A 13,364-nucleotide genomic window follows, 5' to 3' on the forward strand; every position below is an offset into this window, starting at 1 on the left:
TCAGTCTCTTTGTCCTCTCTTTCTGACTACAGCTTAGAGAATCTCTATCAACAGATTCTCCTCTAAGAGAAGTCTCCCTGCGATTTACGTGCATCTCCCCACCAATCGGCTTTCCCCCATCTCTTAGTTTAAAAACTGCTCTACAGCCTTTTAAATGTTTAGTGCCAGTAGTCTGGTTCCACCCTGGTTTAGGTGGAGCCCATCCTTCCTGTATAGGCTCCCCCTCTCCCAAAAGTGTCCCCAGTTCTTGATAAATCCAAACCCCTCTTCCCTACACCATCGTCTCATCCACGCATTGAGACTCTGAAGCTTTGCCTGCCTACCTGGTCCTGCTCATGGAACTGGAAGCATTTCCAAGAATGCCACCATAGAGGTCCTGGATTTCAGTCTCTTTCCTAGCAACCTAAATTTGGCCTCCAGGACATCTCTCCTACCCTTCCCTATGTCATTGAGACCTACATGTACCACGACCACCGGCTCCTCCCCAGCACTACACATAAGTCTATCTAGATGCCTCTAGCATTTTGTCTCTTTTGCTCTCTGTTTCCCTCAAACACTCCTGTGGATGTCCCTTTAGGCAGATTCCTTATTCATGGGAGAATAGGTTTGTTGATTCTATAGCCCCACTCTAGCCAGGCAATCAGGTACATTTCTATCCAATTAGGCTTTCTCTGGGGAAGCTAATTAGTACTAGTAGTTACCAGAGTGCTGACCCCAAGTACAAGCTCTCAGCACCCTGTCACATCTCGCTGGACATAGGGCCCCAAAATATCCATTAGTGGTCACTAATCTCTCTGTGTCCCAGCTTTTGGGGTCTGATTGTGAATTTTTTCCATATTACTGTACTGTGCTAGTGCCCATACACCTTGCAGATAGGAGAAAGTGACTGCAAAATCTTGTCCATAGCAACACTAGTAATATGAGATGTATGAGACTGAAATACCTCCTGGGAATTAAGTCCTTCCAAAAACAGTGGTCCCCAGGATACTGTCAATGGATGAACTGTCAATGAACAACAGACCTGACAAGTAACTGGGGTTTCCTGACTGCTTAGGCTGTGCCTTTCTATTGGTTACTACAGTTCTGTGCCTCTTTTCCCCCAGGCTTTCTATTGAAGCATTAGAGGCTGTGCTTCTCAAGGCTATGAATGAGAAGCTGATACGAACTCTCTGGAAGCAGAAAACTTGGATGCTTCTTGAAAATCCGCAGACTCACCACGAGGGGGTGTGTTTGCTGGTGAGGTAAGAGATCTAGGAGACAGCACTTCATCCTCAGGGATCGGCAACAAATAGAGTGACTGACAGGGAACTTTCAGGTATAGCTTTGTGCGGGGTGCCCTGGGTGAGAAACACAGAGCTTCCATGCGTAGGTTTTAGAGTTGTATGGTCATAGCAGCTAAGCTTTTGAAGTGCACAGTCTGCCCCATAAGTGGTTCCTTTTGTCTTCCAGGGTTCTGCAAAGATCTGGACTAATAACAGTGGAGATCATACAGAGCCTCCTTCCCTGGGTAAATTCCCCATCAGAAAAGCAGCGAGTCACCAGCACAGCTTTCTTTGCTCAGGTATGAGCAGTTCCACCATTAGGCTGTTATCTGTTGTTTACCTTTCTCTGAGGAATTGTACAGTTCAGTTCATAGGAATTCATTTTAGATAGTAGAATGTGTCCTTTATAAGGAAATCTCATAAGGAACTTCATGACACCTTTCTTAATCATTTTCTCTTTGTTATTTTTGGGGCCTATACTAGCCTAGCCTAGCTGCCTATTCTAGTTGCTGGTTAAGAGAGAGTGAGCAAGATATAGATAGGCTACGTCTACATTGGCAAGATTTTGCGCAAATAGGGTATGTCTACACTACAGCACTAATTCGAATTAACTTAATTCAAATTAGTTAATTTGAAATAAGCTAATTCGAATGAGTGCATTTAGACCTAAAAACTAATTCGAATGAGCATTTTGCTAATTCGAAATAGCATGTCCACATTGAGTGGACCCTGAACCGAAGTTAAGGCTGGCCAGAACCAGTGCCGTCAGGGCATCAGGTTAGGACTTAAGGTGTGGAGCTGCTTCCTCAGGCTAGCCGAGGGCTGTGCTTAAAAAGACCTGACCCCCACCCCGGACAGACAGTTCTCAGGATTCCCCGCTTGCATGTCTAACTCGATGGGGACATCAAAGCAGTCCTGTCTTGGAGTGCCCTGAATGCCCACACTCGGCACATTTCAGCACTCGACCTTCAGCCCGGCTGCACTTGCCGCAGGCTGCCATCTGGGGGAGGTCAATCAGGGGGCTATCAGGATCCAGGAGGCCCTACAGGAAAGCTTCCACCCCGAGGAGCCCGCAGAGCCACCCCAGTCCTCCCCATCGGGGGCTCGTGCCCCATTCCTCCCTCACCTCCTTCCACTTACCCTTCCCGAGCCCCCTCTTCCTGATGTAAAAAATAAAGGACATGTGTTCAAAAATAGAAACTCTCTTTATTTAACAAAACTGGGGGCGGAGGGGATTAACCTCTGGGGGACTGGGAAAAGGAGGTGGGAGAGGGGAAGAAAGAGGGTGGGAGAGGGCAGGTGGAAACCTGGGAGGAGGGAGCTGGAAGGGGGAAGCCAGGGGAAGAAGGAGGAGGGGAAGTATAAAACTATGGTATGCCATATCTTCAGAACTGTGTACAGATGTGGTCTTCTCACCTCAAAAACGATATGGCCTTGGAAAGGGTTCAGAAAAGGGCAAGTACAATGATTAGGGGTTTGGAACAGGTCCCATATGAAGAGAGGCTAAAGAGATTGCGACTTTTCAGCTTAGAAAAGAGGAGACTGAGGGGGGATATGATAGAGGTCTATAAAATCATGAGTGGTGTGGAGAGGGTGCATAAAGAAAAGTTCTTCATTAGTTCCCATAATATAAGGACTAGAGGACACCAAATGAAATGAATGGACATCAGGTTTAAAACTAATAAAAGAAAGTTCTTCTTCACACAAAGTTCTTCTTATAGTCAACCTGTGGAACTCCTTGCCACAGGAGGCTTTGAAGCCTAGAACTATAACAGAGTTTAAAGAGAAGTTAGATAAATTCATGGAGGTTGGGTCCGTGGAGTGCTATTAGCCAGGGGGTAGGAATGGTGTCCCTGGCCTCTGTTTGTGGAAGGCTGAAGATGGATGGCACGAGACAAATGGCTTGGTCATTGTCTTCGGTCCATCCCCTCTGGGGTACCTGGTGTTGGCCGCTGTCGGCACACAGGCTACTGGACTAGATGGACCTTTGGTCTGACCCAGTACGGCCATTCTTATGTTCTTATGTACTAAGCGCAGGGCTCAGGGTCGGGGGTCTCACTGGAACAACTTGATTTTCATGCAAACCTGCTGCTGGGTTTGGATGTGGCCTTTGGTGGCCAGGCTGGCAGCTATCCTGCCCTAGACGGCTGCATTCCTGTGCCTAGTGTGGAGGTCGTGGACGCTGGAGGCCTCCCCCCAAACCTCGATAATGTCCACGATCTCTGCACTAGACCAGGCAGGCGCCTGCCTCTTGTGGCCCTGGGCAGGCTCCTAGGAGCCGCCAGCCTGGTCCTGGGAAGAGGCGGAGGGCTGGGTGGCAGCAGGTGGCTGGCTCATGCCATGCCAGGTGCAGGGTCTGCTGGCTGGGTGCTGGCAGGCTTGCCACTGGCACAGGCACTGTAGCCAGACCATGCCCCTTTAAGGGCTCTGGGGCTGGGAGAGGGGCAGAAAAGTTTCCCTGGTTTGGCCCAGAGTGGCCATCAGGGCAACCTGATTAGGGTTAGCCTCCAACTAGTTCGAATTAAGTGGCTACACAGCCCTTAATTTGAACTACACAATTCGAACGAGGCGTTACTCCTCGTAGAATGAGGTTTACCTAGTTCGAATTAAGCGCTCCGCTAGTTCGATTTAAATTCGAACTAGCAGTTTGTATGTATAGCCGCTATTAAAGTTCATTCGAACTAACGGCTGTTAGTTTGAATTAACTTTGTACTGTAGACATACCCATACTTTTAACGCAAGAGTTTTTGCGTTAGAATATTTGCGCAAGAGAGCGTCTACACTGGCATGTGCTGTTGCGCTAAGAGGCGCTTTTCTGCAAAATCATCCGTGCCAGAATAGACGCTCTCTTGCGAAAGAAAGCTCCGATGGCCATTTTAGCCATTGGGCTTTCTTGCATAAGAAATTAATGTGGCCTGTCTACACTGGCCTCTTGCGCAAGAACAGTTGCACAGGAGGGCTTTTTCCTGAGCGGGAGCATCATAGGTTTTGCGCAAGAAGCACTGATTTTAGACATTAGAATGTCAGTGTTCTTGTGCAAGAACTCCCCACCAGTGTAGACAGGCAGCTGCTTTTGCGCAAAATCATGCCAATGTAGATGTAGCCATAGAATTTGAATTACTAGACCTTTTCTGACAATTCCTAGGGCTAATACTGACCAACAGCTCCTGATTTTGGTCTAGCTCAGCAAATCTTCTAAATGAATCTAGTGTCCTAATACTATAAAATAAGCAACATACAAATACATTAACATCTATCTTAGATTCTCATGAATGTAGAATAATAGATTCATAGATCATTAGAACTGGAAGGGATCTTGAGAGGTCTTCGAGTCCAATCCCCAGCCATCACGGCAGGACCAAGCACAGTCTAGATCATCCCTGACAGGTGTTTGTCTAACCTGCTCTTAAATATTTCTAGTGATGCAAATTCCACAACCTCCTGAGGCAATTTATTGCAGGGTTTAACCACCCTGACAGGCAGGACGTTTTTCCTGCTGTCCAACCTAAACTTCCCCTGATGTAATTTAAGCTCATGGCTTCTTATCCTATCCTTAGAGGCCAAGGAGAACAATTTTTCTCCATCTTCCTTAAAACATCCTTTTAGAAACTTGTATTATCTGAGTACTTCAAAATGAGAATGTAGTATCTGAGTGCCTCAAAACTCTTTAAAAGTATGTATCCCTACAACACCCCTGTGAGGCAGGGAAACACTATTAGTCCCATTTTGCAAACAGGAAACTGATGCACAGAAGGCCTAAGTGACTTGCCCAAAATCATCTAGGAAGTCTTTGAGGGTGCAGGAAATTGAACTGGAACCTCCTAAGTCCTAGGCTGCTGACCACTGGAGCATCCTCCCTCTCCACAGCCTTGCTATAACGTCTGTGTCATATTTCACATTTACGCTAAGTCGCTATTTTAGAGGCTCATCTGGTGGTTCTAGGAATCTGTTTGTGCCCCCAAATCTTTCTACACCCCACCTAGGAAAGGAGTCACAAACGTGGGTTTTCAAGGTCTGCCTAGAGAGGCCTCATGAAAGCTGCCAATCAGAGCCCAGCTGGCTCAGATCTATGGAGCTACAGGGCTTTATTAGGTCAGTTCCTTTCAGGAAGTGGAGGGCCAAGAAAGGATGCTATTCTCTGGCCAAACCAATTCACAGGGGTTTATTTCAGGCAGCATTTTCTGAAGCTGAATTTGCAGAGAGAGAGTCCTTACGAGCCTTCAACATATAATTCGAGGGAGAAACTGAAAGTGGCCCCATAGGAAGAAGCCAAGGAAAAAGTAGCAATAAACTGAAAGGAAGCAATGACTCGCTGCTATTTCTAGGTTGGAACCAAGAGTAGTGGGCAGGCCCAGGTTCCCCAGTGGCATAAACCCGATGAAGGGGACAAGGCTTATGGAGAGGTTGAACAAAGAACAGAATATAAAGGGTCCAGAGTTGGGGCTGAAGACCTAGTGAGGGCAACAGGACCTAAAAGGCATTTGTTTGGACTTTGGGACTTGGCCAGAGGGCTGAGCCATGGAAGACTCACTAAGATCGACTGGCAGGATGCACCTGGGCGAGAAAAGGACTGTGGTATCAAATGCAGTCACTGAGAGGCTTTCAAGGGATGAGCAATCCCCCATTATAGTGCCTAAAAGGAAAAAATCCATGTTTTTAACACAGTACTCATTCATATAGAATAATAAATTACAGTGTATTACGTGTCTCCTCAAATTATATTCGCTATCTTAATGAACAGATTAGAGCTAATGGACATGTTGATTTTATTTCAGCTAATGACTGATCCCATACTCAGGGAGAAGAAGATCCTGAAGTCTGCCTTACATATATTAGAAGAAAGGTCACGGGACAATAACAGCATTGTCCGTCAAATGGCTGTAAGAGGCCTAGGCAATTTAGTCTATGGGGCACCTGAGAAGGTAAGATAGAATACTGAATACAATGCAGCATAACTAGAGAAACTAAAGGAAACAATTGCTCAGGATTTACAGAGGCCATGCACAATGCACTAGGCCAACTTCTGCTCTCTCATACCCCTGTAACCTCTTTGCAGTCAATACACAGCAGGTTTGTTCCCTTGGTAAGCTGGGCATAAGGAAACAATATGGACTTAATATGATCATATGTAAATGTATACTCCCAGGAATGAAGAGTGTAGGCTTTATTTCCAAGATGAGAGATTCTATTCCAGGAAACAGAGACACTAAAAAACTCAAATCATGATAGATAATCAGCTGAACGTAAGCGCCCAGTACAAAGCTGTGACCAAAAGAGCTGAGGTGATCCTCGGAGGCATAGACAGAGGGATTCTGAATAAGAATAAAGAAGTTATTTTACCTCTGCTTATGGCACTGGTGTGAGAACTGCTAGAATACTATGTCAGGATCATGCCTGCAATTCAAGAAGGATGCTGATAAATTGGAGAAGAGTCACAAGAATTTTCAAAGGGCTAGAAAATGTGCCTTTAGATTCAATGGGGGGGGGGGGGGGGGCGGGGAATGAAGCTAAACTAATTCAGACTGCTAGTAAGGCATACATTTTAATGGTAATTTTAATCATTGGAACCATTTACCAAGGGTTGTGGTGGGGTCTCTATCAGTAGCAACTTTAAAAACAAGATGGGCTGTTTTTCTAAAAGAGGTGCTCTAGTCAAACAGACATTATTTTGGGGAGGTTCTGTGTTGTGAAGGAGGTCAGACTGAATGATCACAATGGTCCCTTTTGGCCTTCAAATCTAAGTAATTAGAAATCTAATAGGATTACATAGGCGTAATATGGCACAGAGTTTGGCTTATTGTAGCTAGTACCTGATGTAAAATATAGCTATAGGTCACTAGGGGGGCAGATGAAATTCCCACTGCTTCATAATTGCTAAAAAAAACATATTAGAAATGTGGTTAGTGGAAAGTGTTTTTTAATGTCATACGTCTGAACAGGTGAAAAAGTACAAGAAGTTTCTTCTGGAGGCACTGATCAGGACTTTAGAAGACACTTTCAGTTCTGAAGTCGTCGAAAGCATGAAGGCACTGGCCAAAGTCCTTAAGGAGCTGAAAGGGAAGGACATAGGTTCTTCCTTCAGAGACCTCACCACACAGATCCGGAAGTACTTCGATAATGTACGTGAACAGAAGCCTTCAACCCCAGTTCAGCTGACATTGATGAGGCTCCATTTACAATGCATGATGTGTCCTCACTGGGCATTGTTCATGTCAGAATGAAGTGATTTTAGGCCTTAGGGAAGAGATGTGTTTTATGGAGGAGCAGAGAATTAAGAAAATGAGGATGCCATCCCTGCTCCTTCAGTCTCACCCTTCTGTTCATCTTTATTTCCAATGAGAATGGCAAAGGAAGTATGAATACTAGATTAGGTAGCTGCATAACAAGGAAAATGGGCATACAGGGTGTAATAGACTGTTTTGGGCCTGCTCCATACGATTTTTATGTCAGATGGTTGAAATTATTCCATTTTGCAGAGAAGTTTGAGATTTCAAATTTTGGTTTTGTTCCTATTTGGGGGACACACCCCCCAGCCCAAATTTCAAAACTCTTTGTGAAACAGTAATACTATTCTCAACCCAGCTCTACTGGGAGCCTTGCCTGAGGGCAGTCTACTGGCAGACTATGCTGGAGACAGGGAACCTGGAAACACTGGGAATTAGAGGTGCCAGGGTGCACATTTCCTGGCTCCTTGTCAGCCTGCCAGACAGGCTGTTCTGAAGGTGAGGGCCAGGAAGCCCAAGATCCCAGTCAGCCTGCTAGATGGGTCACCAAGAAGCTGACCAAGTACCCCTACTTGGCTTCTGGAAGAATTTTGTCAAAATTGAACTGTCTTCAAAGTATTTTGATGAATCAACACATTTGGCCCAAACTTGATTAATTCCAGTTCTTTTAAACTTCTGTCGTTGGAATCACTCTACCCTAATGTAGAAGAGACAGCTGTGCTAGATACATGATGTGGTTATTTCTTCGTTACCAACCTGTGTGGCTTTCTTGGCTATAGGAGGACAACACTCTTCGTGCATTGGCCTTTGTCCTGTTTGGTATCCTGGCCGGCTCTGCAAAGAGAAAATGGAAGGACTATTTTGCCAAGCAGGTTAGACAGAGCTGGGTCACGCTTCTGCTGCACCTGCAAGATCCAAGCCCTGAGGTTTCAATGGTAAGAATGACAGTGACTTAATTACTAAGCAAAAAGAATCTTCCTCCTGATGCCAGGGGAGCTCTGCTATTCCTTCCCGCAGTGGAGACCTAAATTCTTCCCTCAGTTCATTGCCCTCCTTTTGAGTCAATCCCAGACAGGCTGGTCCTTAGCAGCCAGGGTTGTCTCACTGGAGTTCAGGATAGGTCATGGGTCTGATCCCAAGAGTTCATTCCTGCCTATCTCTGCACCCCACGTTCCTGCCTCCCCACAACAGAGGAAAGACCACAGCTATGCCTAGTGAAGCAGCTTTCATAGCTACATCTGTTCTGAAAAAACATTGCTGCTATCTCCAGTTTTCAGTATTATAAAATCATAGAACCATAGGTTTGGAGGAGACCTCAGGAGGTCACTGAGTCCAACCTCCTGCCCAAAACAGGACCAGCCTCAACTAAACAATCCCAGCCAGGGCTTTGTCAAGCTAGGACTTGAAAACTCTAGATTTAGAGGTTCCGTTGCCTCCCTAGGTAACCCATTCCAGTGCTTCACCACCTTCCTAGTAAAATAGTTTTTCCGACTATCCAACCTAGACCTCCCCCACTGTAACTTGAGACCATTGCTCCTCATTCAGTCATCTAGTACCACTGAGAACAGCCTCTCTCCATCCTCTTTGAAATCCCCCTTCAGGTAGTTAAAGCCTTCTATCAAAGCTCCCCTCACTCTTCTCTTCTGAAGACTAAATAATCCCAAATCCCTCAGCCTCTCCTTGTAAATCATGTGTTCCAGCCTCCTAATCATTTTTGTTGCCCTCCGTTGGACTTTCTCCAATGTATCAACATTTTTTAAGTAATGGGGTGCCCAGAATTGGATGCAATACTCCAGAAGTAGAATCCCTTTCCCCCTATTAAAGTCATGCTGGCATATTTTCTGTCTATTACTTCAGGGGAATCCCTTTTATTCTTCGGGTAGATGAGCAGTCAAGGACATGAGTTCCATTTGAATGAGCACAATACGTGTTATGGAACAATTCAATGGTGCAACCCTCTTTTTCAGGAGTGCAGAGCTACATTTCATCTCTGTGCCCCATTTTTGGGACTGAAGAGGCTCCAAACTATACTTAATGAGCATCTTAGTTGGAGAACCGAGCTGAACCCTGAGGAGCTCCAGATGGATATCTGCAGACACCTTGTGAGTGACCTATAGAATTATATGAGATTATTGACAGCATAGGCTTGTGGTGTAGAAGCAGGGGGAATGTGTGATGGGCAATGGAAGTATCTATGGGTATGTCTACGCTACAAAGTTAGTTTGAACTAACGGACGTTAGTTCGAACTAACTTTCATAGGCGCTACACTAGCGCTCCGTTAGTTTGAATTGAATTCGAACTAACGGAGCGCTTAGTTCGAACTAGGTAATCCTCATTCCACGAGGATTAAGCCTAGTTCAAACTTACTAGTTCGAATTAAGGGCTGTGTAGCCCCTTAATGCGAACTAGTGGGAGGCTAGCCCCCCCCAGGTTTCCCTGGTGGCCACTCCGGCCAACACCAGGGAAACTCGTATGCCCCCCTCCCGGCCCCGGACCCCTTAAAGGGGCACGGGATGGCTACGGTGCCCATGCCAGGTGCAAGCCTGCCAGCACCCAGCAGGCAGACCCTGCACCTGGTGCGGATCGAGCCACCCACCCGATGCCCCCCAGCCCTCCCCCTCTTCCCGGGACCAGGCTGGCGGGTCCTGGGAGCTTGCCCGGGACCGCAAAAGGCGGGCTCCCTCCTGGGCTAGTGCGGACATCGTGGACCTCGTCCACAATCTCCGCACTAGGCACAGGAAGGTGGCCGGCTAGGGCAGGAGAGCTGCCAGCCTGGCCACCCAGGAGCAGGAGTGCATGAAAATCAAGGTGGTCCACTGAGACCCCCGACCCTGAGCCCTGAGCTTACAATGGCCATCCTGGGTCAGAACAAAGGTTCATCTATCCCAGTAGCCTGTCTGCCGACAGCAGCCAACCCTAGGGACCCTGGAGGGGGTGGACCGAAGACAGTGACCAAGCCATTTGTCTCGTGCCATCCCTCTCCAGCCTTCCACAAACTTTGGGCAGGGACACCACTCCTACCCCCTGGCTAATACCACTCCATGGACCCAACCTCCATGGCTTGATCTCACTTCCCTTTAAACTCTGTTCTAGTTGTAGCCTTCACAGCCTCCTGCAGCAAGGAGTTCCCTAGGTTGACTCTGTGCTTTGTGAAGAACAACTTTCTGTTACTAGTTTGAAGCCTGTTACCCATTCCTTTCCTTTGGTGTCCTCTAGTCCTTCTTTATGGGAACTAATGAAGAACTTTTCTGTATGCACCCTCTCCACCCAACTCCTGGTTTTAGAGACCTCTATCCTGTCCCCCCTCCGTCTCCTCTTTTCTAAGCTGAAAAGTCCCAGTCTCTTTAGCCTCTCTTCATATGAGACCTGTTCCCAACCCCTGATCATTTTAGTTGCCCTCCCCTCTGCCACCCTCTCTCTTCCCCTCTCCCACCCCCTTTTCCCAGTCTCCCCCAGTTTTGTTCAATAAAGACAGATTCCATTTTTGAACACAATTGTCCTTTATTTTGTACATCAAGAAGAGGGGCTAGGGAAGGGTAAGTGGAAGGAGTTGAGGGCGGAATGGGGTACGCGCCCCCGATGGGGAGGACTGGGCTGGCTCTGCGGGCTTTTGTGGTGGAAGCTCTCCTGCAGCCCCCCAATTGCCCCATCTCCCCAGATGGCAGGCTGCGGCAAGTGCAGCCGGTCTGATGGCCAAGTGCTGTGATGTGCCCAGTGTGGGCACTCCAGGCACTCCAAGCCAAGACTGCTTTGCAAGCGGGGCACCCCTGAGAACTGTCTGTCCGGCGTGGGGGTTGGGACCCTTTAAGCACAGCCCTCGGCTAGCCTGAGACAGCATCTCCACGCTCTTAGTCCTCCTCTGATGTCCTGCCGGCACTGCTTCCGGCCATCCTTAAGCCCGGTTCAGGGTCCACTTAATGTGGACATGCTAGTTCGAATTAGTAAAACGCTAATTCGAACTAGTTTTTAGTTCTAGACGCGTTAGTTTTAATTAGCTTAGTTCGAATTAAGTAATTCGAACTAAGTTAGTTCGAATTAACGTTGTAGTGTAGACGTACCCTATTAGAGTGGGATACAGGACTGAGGGTGAGAGGAATGTAAATCTGCCATAGATTCCCACTTTCCCCACTTCTACACAGCCTCCTGTCCTTTCTTTTATTTACTTGTTTAAATTAAAAAAAAAGTCTGAGTGAGTCCAATAACTGACAGCAGTGGCAAGAGGAACACAGACTGTTTACTTGTGGTTTGTAAAGGCATGTGTTGGCAGTCAAAGGGCATTTCTAGCCAGAGAGAGCTCATGTGTCCCTGATTTTCTCTAGGCCAAAGAGAAGGCTGAGCTACTGGAGAACTTTTACAAAAGCACCATCACATACTTCTGCAGCAGCTGGGAAGAGATCCGGGCAGATGCAGCCAAGTTAGCTGGTGAGAGAAAGTGTGCCGTGTCCCTTTTGGTATTCCCTTTGAGGTAGACAGAAAAAGTCCCTGTGTGCAGCACTGAGCTACTATTAATCTCTCCGTGCTGTGACTTCTCATGCATAAATGGAGATGTTAATGTTCTCCTACTTCTCCAGTGTGGTGTTAGGAGGAATTTGTAATTTGCAATAGAATGCTTTGAGATGGCGCAGTCATTTAGTAGCAGAGGCTGGCACACTGTCACGTAGGGTATGTTTATTCTCCGATCAAACTAGTGTGCTAAAAATAGAGTAGCTGTGGCAGGAGTAGCAGGAGGGGTTAACTATTCCAAGGATGATCCCATCCAAACCCAAAAGTCTGTTCTCAAGGTGGCTAGCTCCTCCGACTGCTTCTGTCATCTGACCTGCACTCTATTTTTAGTAGTCAGAGTTAGTGTGGACTCAAACTATAGACCTAAGCTCAGTGTTGTTCACTGTTCCTTACTGGTGCTTCATCACTGGGAGGTAGGCAGGCCACCGCCACACAGTGCCTGCTGTTGCAGGTTCCTGATTGCCTTGCCCAGGAAGCACTAGATTCCTCCCCTTTGGCCCTGTGCCATCCTTTCCTTAGCACACCCATGCAAGCCAGGCAAGCATTGTGGCCTAATTAATTTATCCATGTGAGATCCTTGCTTAGTACGCACTTATTCCTGGCCCCAGCCCTTTGTTCACACCACTAGATTAATACACTATCCTAGTATATCTCCACTAACTGACAGCAGTGGCAAGAGGAACATAGATTGTTTAAAGCAAATGAGGTTTTATGTAAACATTCTTAATTTTTTTCTCTTCAGTGTGGACGCTAAACTTTTCTAGTATTTTCTTGCCTACAGCTCACCTTAGACCCACAATAGAAGCCAAAGGGCCAATGTTATCACCTTGCACTTAACAAGAGAAGGTTTTTTATTGATGTTTATTTTACACTGCTTATTTAGGCATCATCCTGGAACATACGGACACCAAGAATATGAAATGGCTGGACATGGAACATCTGTTGACCTGTAAGTAACAAATACAGGTGAAATCCTATTCATTAGTGAGTTATAAAGAAATTTAGCTGACAAGCAAGCAGTAACTGATACCACAGGTGTGAAGTGCATCAGCCACACATCAAAGGACAGATTCAGCTTTAGTCTGCTCTGAAAGAGGTACGTCTACACTACAGCATTAATTCAAGTTAACTTAATTCAAAATAGTTAATTTGAATTAAGCTAATTCGAATTATGCATCTATACACAAAACCTATTTCAAAATAGCATTTTGTTATTTTGAAATAGCGCGTCCACACTGAGTGGACCCTGAACCGAAGTTCAGGCTGGCCGGAACCAGTGCTGGCAGGGCATCAGGTTAGGACATAGTGTGTGGGGCTGCTGCCTCAGGCTAACTGAGCTCCGTGCTTCACGGGACCCTACCCCCACCCCGAACA

General features: G+C 46.6%; 1 protein-coding gene and 1 long non-coding RNA gene across 2 annotated transcripts in view; both read left to right on the forward strand.

Moving 5' to 3' along the window:
- LOC142823382 (maestro heat-like repeat-containing protein family member 7) overlaps positions 1–13,364 on the forward strand; it is a 1,101,711-nt gene that overhangs the window by 424,761 nt on the left and 663,586 nt on the right. The gene's annotated exons all lie outside the window — the stretch shown is intronic.
- LOC142823422 (uncharacterized) lies at positions 8,322–11,907 on the forward strand. The gene is made up of 3 exons (XR_012898634.1): positions 8,322–8,421; positions 9,454–9,588; positions 11,807–11,907. It is a non-coding gene; the product is annotated as an uncharacterized LOC142823422 (long non-coding RNA).

The sequence above is a fragment of the Pelodiscus sinensis genome, chromosome 33 (assembly GCF_049634645.1).
Source record: "Pelodiscus sinensis isolate JC-2024 chromosome 33, ASM4963464v1, whole genome shotgun sequence".
Lineage (NCBI taxonomy): Eukaryota > Metazoa > Chordata > Testudines > Trionychidae > Pelodiscus > Pelodiscus sinensis.